Here is a 14,197-nt window from a genome sequence, read left to right on the forward strand (position 1 = left end):
TGTTTTCTCAAGTAGCTTAGTAAATACTTGCTAAATACTAAATGATAGGTAACAATTTGAACATTTAGGTCGTCACTAAGTAGTTGTGTTTATTTTCTTGTTAAATTTTATAGTGTTGTTTGTCTTATTGTTGTTTTAGTTAATTATATTATTTATATACGTTAAAATTTGAAAAATGTTTCTTTATTTTTTCATAGCACACTACTTTTCCTTAACTTATTTTACAGGTGAGAGTAAAAGTTATTAACTATTTTCTATGGGAAATAAGCCACACTTTTACTAAAAAAATAAATTCATTTTTTTAGTAAAATTGTGGCTTATTTCCCATAGAAAATAGTTAATTATAAAAAATGCCACAAGGAAATAGCTTCAGAACAACATTAGTAAAAGTTATGTTTAAAATTTACACGTTTCTTAAGATATCTCGAGATAGAAAAAACGTATCGACATAATACAGGATTAAAAATGCATACTTGCGTTTAATATTTTCCAAAGAAAACTAGATTTCTGAAAAAAATAAAATAACGCCTCCTAGCTGGCATATTACTTATTAGGCTGGTTCGAAATTATAACTCTTACATTGAAGAAAAAGATCTGTTTTCAACAAGACCAAGTTTGCAAAATTAGATTTAGCAGAACCGGATTTACAGCCATTTTTTCATAACAAGGTTCCCACTCACCCCTACCTCTTATTTGCAAAGGTAGACTTAAACTGGTGAAATCAAATATGCGCAGAATTTTATGAAGAATACGATGATCGGATTTCCAGTGCTCCTTCATTAGGAAAATTTTGTAACACTTTGATTTTTTCATTTTCGATATTTAATTACACCCTCTAGCGGTAGACCCACAATTATGAAAATAATTTCCAGGCTTTACCCGAGGCACATTTTGTTATAAATATTTTTTTCTAAAAGCTGTATTCTAAACGCTTCTTGAGATATGGCCGAGGGCCATTCTTATTGGGACACCCGGTACACAGTTTTGTTCAGATATTTCTAAAAACCTACTCTCTATAGGGAAATAAATTTAAAAAAAAAACTTTAAACAGGCATACTGAAAAGTTCTAGTTTTGTGACAAAGTGCCTTTTTCCTCCCAGGTACAGATATAATTTAAATATGTAATAAAGTATTATTACAGTTTTCTGTAATGTTCTCTTAACTAGAGCGCAAATATCCTCAATTATTTGCTATATATTTGTCTTTTAATGACCTACTTATCAATATTTTTGCACTTTTGCCACTTGCTACCTTGCTTTTATTATAAAAATCTTGAATTGTAGGCCGGGGCATTTAGAACTAAAAAATCGATTTTTATCAATTTTTTTAATCGATTTTTAAATGCAGCACCTAGCGACTTGCAGTCTTTTGCATTACGTTCAGGATGACGTCAAGAAAAAGTCTAGTATTCAAGAATGAGTGGAAATTCATAATTGCACTTTAAAGTGCATAAAATGCATCCAAAATGCATAAACATGCCAAAATCAGTATACTTAGGACAAAATTTTGTTATTCGGGGGGTTTTTAGGGTCACTGAACACGGATAAGCCATCGGCACTGATCCGCGGATCACTTGGTGCCCAAGATCACTGCAAGGGACGTCATCTTTTAGAATTTCGAGGGTTTTTGGTTTTGTCAATTCTGATGGTATATTCGTGTTTAACGACCCCAAAAATCCATGAATAATCCGTTTGCGTCAATTTAATGCCGAAAACTCTCGACACTAAAGAATATTGCGTGCCTTAGGCACTAGTTGCCCCGGTTTCTGTTCTGATGACGTATTTGTATTCAGCAACCTCAAAAATGCATGAGTAATTCGTCTGAATTAATTTAATGCCTAAAACTTTCGAAACTCCAGAAGGTGACCTGCCTTAGGCACCACGTACTCATTTTGTCGGACGCGATGGCGTATGTATGTTCAGCAACCAAAACAACCTATAAATAATCCATTTGCATTAATGTTTGACCGAAAACTCCCGAAACTCTAGAAGATGACGTGCCCTGGACCCCGTTATTCCGGTTTCTGTTCTGATGGGTATTCGTGTTCAGCAACTCCAGAAACCTATGAGTAATCCGTTTGAATCAATGTAATACCGAAGACCCTCGAAACTTCAGAAGATGACGCCCCTTGCAGTGACCCTTGGCACCAGGTGCACCGGGGGTCGGTTCTGGCACATGTGTGTTTAACGACCTCAAAAACTTCCCAGTAATTAATTTGCATCAATTAAATGCCAAAAACCTTCGAAACTCCAGAAGATGACGTCCCTTGTATTGATCTTGTGTACCAGTTGATCTGGGGATCAATTCTGATGGCGTATTCGTGTCCAGTGACCCCAAAACCCCCTGAGTAACAAAATTTGGTCCTTTGTATACTGGTTTTGATATGTGCATGCACTTTTGGATGCATTTTATGCACTTTAAACTGCAATTATGCATTTCCACCCATTTTTGAATAGTAGACTTCTTTTCTGGAGTTATCCTAAACATAATGCAAGGAACTGCAAGTCTCTAGGTGCTGTATTGCGATTTAAAAATCGATTTATTTTGTGCTAAATTCCCTCGTCTATTATGTGCAACATTTCTTATTCGGTGAACGTATCATGGGTACTTAGACATTCTAATAAAGTTTGTTGACAAATTACGTCATTAGCCTCCCAAAATATGTATTCACTTATTTGCTTTTAACCTCATTGCTTGTCTTATACCTTCAAATATTTCTGGTTTATTTCTTATTTACGTATGTTAAAGTAGTTTCATTTAAATTTACTGCAACTTTGCAGCGAGGTAGCTAAAAAGGTGATAAAATTATCGGTTTTTAGTTCATTTTCAAAATCATGAATTTGGGATATCCCAATTCTATCCAATCCTACCATGGATTTCCCATTTATGTTTTGATAGGTAAATATTAATAAATGTCATGAATCTTTACATCTGCGTCATCACTTAAAGCATACGAAATAAGTCAAAAGTCTATTTCACGCAACAGCAAGTCACAGAAAATGGACACTGCTTCGATCACGGATTAGATTAAAAAATTTGACGTTATCAAATAAGTAGAATGTAAAATGTTAGTTTTGCTTTAAAATTTTGGTGCATAAGTACAGCTACATTTAAAGTATGTATAAAATACCTGCTTTTTATCTATTTTAATTTTACGGAAACTTTTACGGAAACCAAACCATTCCATAACTGTGAGTGAGGTTAACTTTGTATGTAAATTAATAGAAAAATATAATACATTTACCATAAAATTTCAAACTCCAATATAAAATTAGTTACGAAAACAACAGTTTGTATAATATAAATAACATGTAAATGCATAAACAGGACAAAAAACACCAAAAAATCCAATAAATTGACAGTGACAAGTAAAAAAACCAGAACCGTCAAACAAATTGTACTTAAAATCTGAAAACGTCCCATGAGTCTTTTTTGTACCTATCTCTTTTCGATCTACTGAGTATAGAGCGTTTATAAAAATAACATGTAATAACAGGCGGTAGCTGGTTTCTCTTTAGTTTCATGCGTGGAAGACAATGATGCTAGATAAAAAGTATGTGTTTTATCTCGCCAGGTGTTAATGACGCACGGGTAAAGAACCCTGGACTCAAGTGTATATTGAGATTCAGATACTGCATGCCGTAAAATTGCTTTGACCGATTTTGTAGTTTAATCCTATAAAAATCATATTTTAAATTTTGCTAGATTTTTTTATATGCAAATATGTTATGGGTTTAGGCGTCTACTTTCAGTAGCTTAGATTATAATTACAAGAAAATAATCATGACTTAGAAAAAAAAATAAAAAATGCCTTCGGTCAAGTTCGCCCCATCTGGGAGGAAGTTGACCGCATACATGCTTTTTGCCTGTTAAACTTATTTTTCTTTTATGTGGGGTTAATTTGACCGTTTTTTATACCATTTCTTAATTCGTTATATCGGTGGATTTAACAACCATTGGAACATTAATCCTTTTTTTTAATTTAAAAATGAATTCTTAGATATTTATAAATTTGAATCGTTACAAATAATTTTAAAAGTTATACAGGGTGGCTGAACTATATCACAATAGATATTTTTCTATGTTTTCGGTCAAATTCACCCCAGCGGTCAAAGTAACCCCATTTTACGGTATTGAATATATTTTTAATACGTTTCCAAATTAATGATTTTGAAAATAGGACTAAAAGCGCTTGAACCTCTATTATATAACTCAGGAACAATGATTCATTTCCAAGTCTTGGGACACTAAAAACTTTTAATCAGCATGACTAAAACTAAAACTGTTAGAGATTAACAATCCTATGCTAAATTTACATTCAAGATGGAGTAAAAATAAACAAACCAAGACACGTTAAATGCTACTAGGAGCACTCCTGAATCATAATTTACAATATATAAATTTTGGAAATCAGGATTTGGGATTTACAATGTATATACATTGTAAATTATGATTCGGGAGTGCTCCTAGTAGCATCTAACGTGTCTTGGTTTGTTTATTTCTACTGCATCTTGATTGTAAATTTAGTCTAGTTAGTTTTAAATAGGATATAGTTCTTGACACAGTATTAAACAAATGAAAAAAACACCTTAAGGTGATACAGTAGCGATCAACAGGTAGCCAAAACGCGTTCCAAGATTGCGGCTATAATTTTGAATATTTTTTCGAGATATTTGCGACACGTATTCGTAATATAATAAAGAATGGCGGTACAGAGCCCAATTTGAAAAATATATTAATATGTGGAAATGACTCTGTAATTAAATACAATATTAAAAAAACGAGCCTGTACCGCCATTAAGAAGAACAAAAAAATACACTTTCTTCAAATAAACTTTTTTATCCGATGCCTAGATTTTGTGTCATTTTGGAACTACTAATGAAATAAAAAATTTTAGTAGTTCCAAAATGACAATCGGATAAAAAAGTTCATTTGAAGAAAGTGTATTTTTTTGTTCTTCTTAATGGCGGTACAGGCTCGTTTTTTTAATATTGTATTTAATTACAGAGTAATTTCCACATATTAATATATTTTTCAAATTGGGCTCTGTACCGCCATTCTTTATTATATTACGAATACGTGTGCCAAATATCTCGAAAAAATATTCAAAATTATAGCCGAAACCTTGGAACGCGTTTTCGCTACCTGTTGATCGCTACTGTTTCCTCTTAATAGTTATTTATGATATAAGCATATATATAAGTGCTAAAAGTACACGTTTAAGGCACGCATATGAAAGTTTGCAGAATGAGCGATAGCGAGTTCTGCAATTCACATGAGCGCCTTAAAAACGTACTCTTTAACACACATATCATACAGTATTTTTTCTACAAACGTAATTACAGGACAATATCTACAAAAACTTTTACTTGAACTTGACTGACATTTCATTTTTATATTTTTTTGACATTACATCAAAATTGTCTATACGGTCAATACGAATTGCAGTGCCATAAATTTTTTTTAAAGCACTAGTGCCTTAAAGTAGCCTTTTTAACGCTCGTATGGAGTGCTAAAAATTGCATTTTTAACACGGTTGTAAAAAAAATATTTTATTTTTTATTTCTGAAAAACTGCGCCTCATAGATATAAAAAAGGTGAGACCGATTTCTAATTACAAATTAAACCAACAATTCAGAAATGATTTTTAATTTAAAGTATCTCAGTGGCGTACCCGTTTTTTTTCTTAAATTTTTTTTTATACCCTTACCCCTATGCGTGCCAATGATGAATATAAATTTTGAAGTGTTTGTCAAAAAATTTTCAACCACTAGCTCTTAAAACCCACTAAATTTTATTTATATTATCTCAACCGCTTTCACAGCAATAAATAAATCATGTGGCAATAAAATTTGCAATAGTCGGTATCTCGGAAAACGAAGCATTTCCGGACGTAGGCGTAAGTATGCAATATACGGAATATTGGTATTTGTATAGAAAAACTCTCATTAATTTTCCAGCCATACTCACTCTCTGAAGTTGGTTGAACTTATTCACTAACACCCTGTATAGTGTACATTATACCAATATGTATTATTCAAATGAACTAAAAACAATATGAGCCTCTATAGTTCAGAAACAATAATTGATATCTTAGTCTTGGAGCACTAAAAACTTTTAATCAGAAGGACCAAACCTACCTCTTTGCTAAGTTTCGTCCAATTTAACTGAAACCACTTTTAGATAAGAAAAGTTGTCCTGGAATTTTATTATTTTTTAGCTCTTTTAAAGTATTTCGAATCACTTCATATTTGGTAGTACCTCTGATCCCACGTTTTCTATGTTAATTTTGACTTTCACTTTTGTTGATTCATTAGACTGGCTTTGCGAGCTGTACAAGGTTTTGTAGAAGTCTTCGACTATCTTTGTTATTTTATATTTGTCCCCATACTTATTACTGTTTATATTTTGCCTCTTCCTTATTACTGTTGTCTGTAATTTTAATAATTTTTTGAACATCACGTGTTGATCTTAGACATTTTAAGCCACTGATGTTTTCAATGACTTGCTCTATTAAGTTCTCATTCTATTTTTGTATGTCGCGTTTTATTTCTTTTCTAATTGTACATATGATTAAGTAATTGAGGCGTGTCTACTGAAGGGTTAATTACTGTTTTCAACCAATGTTGAAGGTGATCTTAAAGATTGACGTAAAGGTGCGTTTTCACGCTCATGCAACTTGCGCAAATTGACTTGTGCATCCAAATTGGTGCAAGCAAATTGGTGTGTGAAAACGAAAATTGTTGACTTGCGCAAGCGACAAAGTTTGACTTGAGTAAATCTGGATAGTTAGATAATTTGCATGAGGTTGGCACACATGGATGAACGTGTAAACGACACACCAATTTCACGCATTCGTAGTGGATGGAATTGTTGTGGTAGGAATGTTATAATATTTAAATTGATTTTAAAAGATTTTTGATTACAAAATACGTGTTATTCTGTGGACGACTATTTCAGTAACTGATATATTTTAAGTATATGCTTATAATTTAAAATTTTGCATTTGTATTTGTCTTCTACTTCTGTAATCTGATTTAGCGTAATTTTATATTTATCTTTATTAATTTTCTTTTCTGTTTTCACTAATCCTATACAAATTCTGTTTTATGCCAAAAAGGAAATAAAGTATTATTATTATCCAGATTTAGCCATATGACTCACACTCCCTCTAAGGGAAAAATTGACTCATCAAAGATACCTACGGTATCAAAAGGATTGAGCTCTGGTGGGATTCTTTCCGTATTATCGAGCCCTAGGTGACTTGATATGCAAGAGTATCTTCCAAAAAATTTTCGTACGCATCTGGCTGTCGAGAGTAGTACAGCTTTTTGCATGGTCTTATAAAGATGTTCATTTAGACTCAACTTTATTATGTTTTCGAGGAGGTTTTTCGGAATGACTCCAGTAGTAGACATAATAATAGGTATCGTCTAGGTATTCCAGATTTAGCCATACGGCTCACACTCCCTCTAAGGGGAAAATTGACTCATCCCAGATACCTACGGTATCAAAAGGATTGAGCTCTGGTGGGACTCTTTCCGTGTTATCGAGCCCTAGGTGACTTGGAATGCAGGTGTATTTCCCAAAAATTTTCGTACACTTCTGGCCGTCGCGAGTAGTACAGCTTTCTGCATGGTCTTATAAACATGTTCATTCAGACCCAGCTTTTTAATGCTTTCGAGAAGGGTCTTCGGAATGACTCCAGTATTAGACATAATAATCGGTATCGTCTGGGTACTTTGCATTCTCCATTGCCTTCGTATTTGAATTTCCAGATCTCTGTACTTGGCGATCTTTTCAGTAAATATACTACGTAGATTATTGTTGTTTGTCTTGTTAATTTATTAACTAGTACGAGATCTGATCTATTAGGAGCCACTGTTTGGTCTGTGAGCACAGTGCGGTCCCAGTATAGCTTGTAGTTGCCATCCTCAAGCATACTCTCAGGGACGTATTGATAATACGGGAGATGGTCCGTTTGGAGGAGTCCCAGCTTGATAGGTATGAAGGATTTTTCCCACTGCGTCATGCCGTTCCTTGTATTCAGTTGCAGCAAATGCCTGGCAGCCCCCTGTAATATGTTAGATGGTTTCTTGGGCTTGACACCCATATCGGCATCTGTCGTTTTGAACCTGAGGGTCTTTGATGATATATTTCAGGTAATTTCTGGTTGGTATAACCCCGGGGTGGGCCAACTTTTTTTAGTAAGGGCCACAAAATATTTTTGGTCTATTACCGATGGCCGCAATATTTGTTACCTTAACATGTTCGAATTTTTAACTTTTTACTAATTCTTTTTACTGGTGGGTGGGGGGTCATGGTTAAATTAAATAAACATATTCAGTACAATTCAAAGATTATCCAAAAAATCAAGACCAACTATTGAAAAATAAGCCAACGATGGCAAATTTTTACAGGCAGCTCCAAGAAAAAATGGATTTTGCAGTAGAACTCATCAATGGATCATATGAAACAAAAAATTCAAAAATATTTTATTAACTTATGAGTTTCTCGAGGTAACGCTGTTGAGTTTTTTAGTTTTAACGATTTTTGAGTTTTTGATATCACTCAAAATGCCAGTCAAAATAAGGAAATTTTTCTAAAACGGGTGAAAATCAACATATTTATTATTGTTAACCAAAACATATCTCGAAAGAGTTATCTCACGAAATGTTCAAAGAAAATCTATGAAAAATTTCAGGTGGATCTGTGAAGTAGGTAGTTTTTGAGTTACAATTTATTTTTTGTCTGTCAAATCGTAAAGTGGTGCACGCCGGAATGTTTTTCAATCGTAGAGTAATTTACAAAAGAGACAGGAACAGCTGTTGAACGTTTCTCACTACGCTCAAGCTACTGCAAAGCGAGTCGAAGGTAGGGATATTAAACATGCTTTATTTCCGGTAATTTTATTCCGGTCAAGCTGAAAATTTTGAGAGAGTATGCTTGAAGTTTATTTATTTATTTATGTACTTTCATTTAACTAATAAAAAAAAATCAAAAATGTCAAACAAAAAAATTTTTCAAACCGTACCCCTCCCCTCTAAACAGCATTCGCACTTAATTAAGCATGGCATTTTCCTCAAATATATGTGTATCTATATATTTATTTATTTTTAGTTTAGTTTTGAACCTATTTCTCTTTTCCCTAATATTGTTTTGAAGCTATTTCCTTGTAGTCCAAGTAATGAAGCTTAAAATAGGAAAAAACCTCGCAATTTTTACAGAATGGATCGATTTGCTTGAAAATTTGAGAATAAGTAGTGGATAGTCCAAGGATCAAAATCTATATAAGGCCGAAAGGCGCTTTAACCGTGGGGGTGGTTGCCACCCCATGTCGGAGGTGGAAAGTTTTTATTTTATTTTGTCCGCCAAAGTTGTTATAAACATTAATTCTAAGCCAAAAACGTTCTATACATTTTTTTGATAAAATTAATAGTTTTCGATTTATTCGCTATCGAAAGTCTTAGTTTTATAGCGAAAAAATCAATGTTTTTAGTCAGTTTTCTGCTAATAACTCATAAAGTTTTCGTTTTATCAAAAGAACTTTACTTAACAAAAATGTACCTTTAAAAAAATAAACAAAACGGTTTTTTTAATTTTCTTTAAGACCAATAGTAATCGAGCTATACTTTATTATATATTAGCTCTTCCTCGTCAAATGCTAAATATTGTATTTTCAAAGTCAAAAAACGAGAAAACTATGCATTTTTCGAGGATAACTTGTTTAAACTAATTTGAAGTATTTAGAAATATCTATCTCCTGAAATAAAAAAGTGGTCTCTAGCTCAAAAATTAAGTGACTTATAATAAAAAGAATGTCAGTCCCTATTTTTTTCAGCGAAAAAGTGATCGGAAACTTCACCCTACTCACCACCCAAATTAAAATTAGTCATTGACCTTATTTGGTCTTCTTTATTTATGTATTATTAATAGGTTCAAGAGGTTTGACCGGCTTATAATAATTAGTTTGGCAAAAAATGCCCTTTTCTTCATAATAGAAAGATTATCATCAGAGATACAAAAAAATATTTAAATAAAAAATTGTAGATTATTTAACTTTCAAGAAGACGGTGTAAAAAAATTTTTTTCATGGTAAAAATTGAGTGAGCTATTGACAGTTAAAGCTTATAATAACATGCAAAAACCACCTTTACCAACCCATTCAAAGTCACCTCTTTTTGCGACTGAGTATTTTAAAAGGATTTATTATTAATATTCTTATAGAGCTTATAAAAACCTACAAAATTCTTTTTTAATAAACTTTCTAGAGTAAAAAATAAAAAAGCTACGGTTGAAAAATCAATATATTTTTTTGAAAAAAAAAAGGAGAATTCCAATTGGAAGCATAATAATGTAAGTTAGCGATGTTTTTAGTCCTTGGCGTTATCTATTCTTCTTTATTTATGCATTTTTAATAGATTTCAGAAGTTTGTCTGGCTTATAATGATTAGTTTTTAAAAAACTGGAGTTAACAACGAATAACGAATTTTTGTAGTTTTGTAAAAAACGCCATTTTCTTCAGAATAGAAAGATTAGCATCAGAGATACGAAAAAATGTTTAAATATGAAATTGTAGGTTATTTAATTCTTGAGAATTTGGTTTAAAAAACTTTTTTCTACGACAAAAATTGAGTGAATCGTAAATGAGTATAATATCGAAAAACATTGATTTTTTCGATATAAAACTAACACTTTCGATAGCGAATAAATCGAAAACTATTAATTCTATCAAAAAAATGTATGGAACATTCTTTGCTTAAAATGAACGTCTTTATCAACTTTTGCGGTCAAAATGTAATAAACATTTTTCACCCTCTAGATGGGGTGGCAACCACCCCCATGGTAAAAGCGCCTTTTGCCATCATATAGATTTTGATCCTTGGACCATCCACTACTTATCATTAAATTTTCAAGCAAATCGACCCATTCTGTAAAAATTGCGAGGTGAAAAGCTTCAGTTCCTGGACTATTGTGACATTTTATACAATTTACTCTTTTATTTGGGAATAAGCCACAATTTCCGAAGTGTAAATGGAAACATCAAATAAATTTAATTTCAAACTTAAATTGTGGCCTATTCCCAAATAAAATAGTGAATTCTATTTTCACATTGCTATTAGTTACTACTTAAATATTTGAAGGGAAATTCTGTGCTTAAATAGATGCAACCACGCATCATACGTAGTATACAACACGCGTCATTTAAATAAAAATAAACAAAGTTATAAATTTAAAAAAATCTTAAATTTCCTTCATTGTCTTTGTTTTCTTTGAAAGAATTAAATAGTATCAAAATATGCACGATGATTTAATCCTATTGAACGAATAACTAATAATATTAATTATAATTGAAATGACGTTGGCGTTGACTACTTGCAAAACAGTTTTGCACAATATCTGCTCATAGATTAAGCAGTGAAAAATAATAACTAATGTTCTGAAAATTGTCCATGGACGTAATCTTTATTCACAAGTTTTCTCAACATTACAATATTTGTTCCTCTTAAATTTGGTGCTCCGTCAGTGGTTACACTTACTAGGTTACAGCGTTAATTTAAAATTTTCCAAACAGTTTCAGACTACTACAAAAATATCGTTTCCATTTGTTGAAATTTCGTGGATTTCATTCAGGGAGCCGACAAAACTCTGCGGAAACCCAAATAATTGCCCGCGTTATGTTGAAAATTTGCGGAAAAATCACCCGCTGCGAAGTTGTTAATTAATAGTTGCATTATCTATATTTATTTATTAATATTAGCACTAATTTAAAAAAATCTTGAAATGAAAATAATTCACTTTTTTTCCGCGGGCCGCAAAAAAATGTATAAAGGGCCGCACTTTGCCCACCCCTCTTTCCTGATGTCAACCAATATAGTTCGACGCTGTATTGTCGACATAATCTTGGATGACCTCATTGAGATGTCGCCCGTGAATAGGTTTACCCATCCAGGTGCGCATTTTTTCGTCTTTAGTGAGGTGGTTTATGCGCATTTCTTGTTCCCTCAGTTTGATCGGTGTTGTGTCATCTACTGCGCCAATAGCGCGATGTAGAGTAGATGTCTCAGCTTGCAACTGAGTATAATTTCTTAAATTAGCAATTTGTTTATCTAATTGCTCACATATATCAATAAGTCCTCTTCCTCCTAGATTCCGTGGTAATGTTGTTCTTTCTACTGCACTTTTAGGATGGTGTTTTTGTGCCTTTGTGAGGTGTGTTCTTACTTTTCGTTAAAGATTCTCTATGTCCGTTTTTGTCCACTTAACAATGCCAAACGAATAGCTAAGCGCGGAACATGCGTAGGTGTTTAGTGCCTTAAACAAATTTCTACTGTTAAGTTGTGAACGAAGCAGCTGTTTTACTCTTCGTATAAACTCCGCAGTTATCTCAGTTTTCATTTGCCTATGGTCAATTCTCCGCGCTTGCTTTACTCGAAGATATTTATACATATCGTTTTCACCCATGGCCTCGATATTCTGGCCATTTTGCATATCGAATCCACCGGGCTGTACTCTTCCTCTGACTATATTTAAAACACGGCACTTGTCTAGTCCGAAGTGCATACTAATGTCATCTGAAAAGGATTCTACAGTTCTTAGCATCTCATCTAGTTGGTTTCGAGTGGAAGCCATTAATTTCAAATCATCCATATACAACAGATCATTAAGATTTGCCACCTTCTTCTTCTTTAAGTACCGTGCCCAAATTTTTAGGCGTGGGTAGCTTCTATAACAATTTGCCGATATCGTTCTCGATCTTGTGCGGCATGTAACAATTGATCTGCTGATAAGCCAGTCCATTGACGAAGGTTTCGGAGCCATGAATATTTCTTTCGACCAATTCCTCTTTTTCCGTCGATCTTTCCATTGAGTATTAACTGCAGCATCCTGTATCTGCTACCTCTCATTATATGCCCCAGATATTCAAGTTTTCTCTTTTTTATCATCTTCATTAAGTCACCTTCGCCTTGACCTACTCTGTTTAAGACTTCTCTGTTTGAAATGCGTTGAACCCAAGATATTCTGAGCATTCTACGATACGACCACATCTCAAAGGCTTCTAATTTGTTCATCATGTTAACCTTCATGATCCAGGTTTCACATCCATATAGTAATACAGGATACACATAACATTTTAGGAACTTGATTCTTAGTTGTAAGTTCAGCTGAGAGTTTCTCAGAATAGATCTAAGTTTCATAAATGCTCCTCTTGCAATTTCTATACGAGTTTTAATTTCTTCATCCGGATTTAGTGTCTCGTTTATCCAACATCCTAGGTATTTAAAATGGTTAACTTTTGTTATTGATTCATCATTGACAATTAGTTGCATAGCCACCACATTGTTGTTATTTTTTATGCTAAAACCTGCGTCAGTGGAGTTCAATAGCTGAGATAGTGGGTTCATAGCTAGACAGAACCACAGTGGACTTAACGAATCTCCTTGGTAAAAGCCCCGGCTGATTGCGATATTTTCAGTTTTGATGTTATTTTCACCAGGTATTTGAAGGTGAATTCTAGTCTTCCACTCTGTCATTATATGCTGTAAAAAAAAGGTCACTATATTATCATCGACTTTATATGTTCTCAATATATCGATAAGCCATTCATGCGGTACTCAATCAAAGGCCTTCTTGTAATCAATGAAGGCAGTAAATAGGTTCCTCTTTTTGGAATATGCTTGATTAGAAATGACTGAGTCGATGATAAGTTGTTCTTTGCAACCCATGGAATCCTTAGCGCATCCTTTCTGTTGAGGCTCTATGATATTGTTCAGTGCACAGTGTTGGTAGATACGCCGGGCTACAGAGGATGTGACCAATTTATACAAAGTTGGAAGGCATGTAATTGGGCGGTATTTGACTGGATCGTGGGTGTTATTTTGATCCTTCGGTATTAAATAAGTGGTTCCCTGAGTTAGAAATAATGGTGTTTCCTGCGGATTAGAAATAACATTATTAATTATTGTTGATAGGCAATCATGAACACTCCAAAACTTCTTAAGCCAGAAGTTTTGAACTCCGTCTGGTCCAGGAGATTTCCAGTTGTTAGGTCTAGGTATTTATTTATATTATTATCATTGATGAACTTTGTTTTTACGATATTTTGTGTTTTTTGTTTGTGATGTAATGAAACGATCCTATTAATATATGCCTAAATTTTTACTAATAATTGAGCAAATTTCATATAAATAACTC

At 33.2% G+C, this 14,197-nt stretch overlaps 1 protein-coding gene across 1 annotated transcript in view; it reads right to left on the reverse strand.

The window, feature by feature from the left end:
* LOC114336885 (glutamate receptor 1) overlaps positions 1-14,197 on the reverse strand; it is a 726,710-nt gene that overhangs the window by 37,440 nt on the left and 675,073 nt on the right. The gene's annotated exons all lie outside the window — the stretch shown is intronic.

Source organism: Diabrotica virgifera, chromosome 7 (assembly GCF_917563875.1).
Source record: "Diabrotica virgifera virgifera chromosome 7, PGI_DIABVI_V3a".
In the NCBI taxonomy this organism is placed as follows: domain Eukaryota; kingdom Metazoa; phylum Arthropoda; class Insecta; order Coleoptera; family Chrysomelidae; genus Diabrotica; species Diabrotica virgifera.